The sequence below is a fragment of the Erinaceus europaeus genome, chromosome 2 (assembly GCF_950295315.1).
Source record: "Erinaceus europaeus chromosome 2, mEriEur2.1, whole genome shotgun sequence".
In the NCBI taxonomy this organism is placed as follows: Eukaryota; Metazoa; Chordata; class Mammalia; order Eulipotyphla; family Erinaceidae; genus Erinaceus; species Erinaceus europaeus.
The window spans coordinates 196,130,177-196,132,335 of NC_080163.1; positions in this window are offsets into that span (position 1 = coordinate 196,130,177).

The window sequence follows — 2,159 nt, forward strand, 5'->3', positions numbered from 1 at the left end:
AAGCAGGTCTGCAGGTGTCTATCTTTCTCTCCCCCTCTCTGTCTTCCCCTCCTCTCTCCACTTCTCTCTGTCCTATCCAACAATGACGACATCAATAACAACAACAATAATAACTACAACAACAAACAAGGACAAAAGGGAATAAATAATTCTTTTTTAAAAAGTAAAAAAAAAAAAAGAGGGAGAAGGACAGACACCTGCAGCCCTGTTTCTCCACTTGTGAAGCTTCCCCCCTACATGTGGAGACCAGGGGCTTGAACCCAGGTCCTGGCGCTCGCTTTGTGACATGTGCTCAACCAGGTGAGCCACCACCTGACCCTCTAAGCTTTGATCTATGGAGGCCACCATGTCTGCAACACTGTTCCCTCGTCCATCCCTCCTGGCCCTTCCCTTTCTCTTTTCTTTTTCTTATTTTATTTTATTTCTTTATTTTTACCTCCAGGGTTATCGCTGGGGCTGGGTACTGCACTGTGAATCCACCGCTCTTGGCCATTTTTTTTTCCATTTTTGTTGCTGTGGTTGGATAGGACAGAGAGAAGTTGAGAGAGATTGGGAAGATAGAATGGAATAGACAAAGACACCTGCAGACCTGCTTCACTGCTTGGGAAGCGACCCCTCTACTGTTGGGGAGCTTTGGGCTCAAACCGGGCTCCAATCCTTACAAAGTTCTTCAGCTCTTTGTACTACGCGCGCGTAATCAGCCGCACTACCGCCCCGCGCCCTTCATCCTTCCTTTTCCTCTTCTCGTACCTTCTCATACCTCGCTGCTGTAAGGAAGTGTTTCCTCACCACTGTGCTCTGGTCGGTACTCACTTGGATTCCTGAAATTGCCTGCATGCTTGGTGTACCTGTGATCGTATTCATATGTTTATTTTATTATTTTTTATATTTATTTTCTCTTTTGTTGCCCTTGTTTATTTTTATTGTTGTTGTTAGGACAGAGAGAAATGGAGAGAGGAAGGGAAGACAGTGAGAGGGAGAGAAAGATAGACACCTGCAGACCTGCTTCACCACCTGTGAAGCGACTCCCCTGCAGGTGGGGAGCCGGGGGCTCAAACTGGGATCCTTATGCGGGTCCTTGTGCTTGGTGCAACGTGCCCTTAACCTACTGTGCTACCACCCAACTCCTGTCTATTTTATTCTTTTAGGACAGAGACAGAGAAATTGATAGGGAAGGGGGTGATTAGGTAGAGAAAGAAATATTCCTGTAATACTATTCACCTCTTGTGAAGCCCCCCCCCCCCCCCCCGCCCCAGGAACTGGGAGCTTGTACTCTGGTCCTTGCACATTGTAACGTGAGCTTCCCCAGGTGTGCCACCACCTGATCCATTTATTTGTATCTTTATGCATTTTAAGGACAGGATATGTGACTCTTTCGGTCACTATTGTGCCCCCAGCACTATGCACCGGCTCCGGCACACAGTAAATAATTCTCTTTGAACAAATTTGTCAAGCGGACCTGTAAAAGCTAGCATTTAAATTCGGACTCGGGCGGTAGTGCAGTGGGTTAAGCACAGGTGGCACAAAGTACAAGAGTTATATATATTACATTGGATAGCTGTCTGCAGATTGTGTTCCTACTTTGCAGCTGGGAAAACTGAACTGCAGAGAAGTGGTTTGACCAAGGTCACTCAGCTAGTAGTAGACGGCGTCAGGATTTGAGCCCTGGTATTTCGTTTCCAAAGCCCACAACATAACCACCCAACTACGGTCTTCCCATTACAAGCTCATAAGGCAGTGTTTTGCAAACCGGAGCCAATAAATGGGAAGAGTTATTTCAGGGAAATCTAGAACAAAGCAGGCACTTTACATGTGTCATCCTCGAGAGGGTCTGCAAGTAATTTCCCCGTTACTTGCCTTTAAATTGCATTCCTTACTCTTAATCTCGGTGGATGAAGAAAGATCGGATGCAAAAAAAAAAAAAAAAAGAACAGATCGATTCTCTCGGCGCTCTTCCCTATTTTGTACTTGCTACTCGGCGATCCTGCGCGACCCACCTCCTTCGGCGGCTCTCCCCGCAGCCTGTTCGCCCACTTTGGCCGCGCGCACGCGCACTATCCCTGTTGCACCGCCCCCACTGGAGTGACAGGCGGGATCCACCAATGGTGTCACGCCAGAGGCGGGGGCGACCCCCTGGAAGCCGGTCCGGGAGATGAATA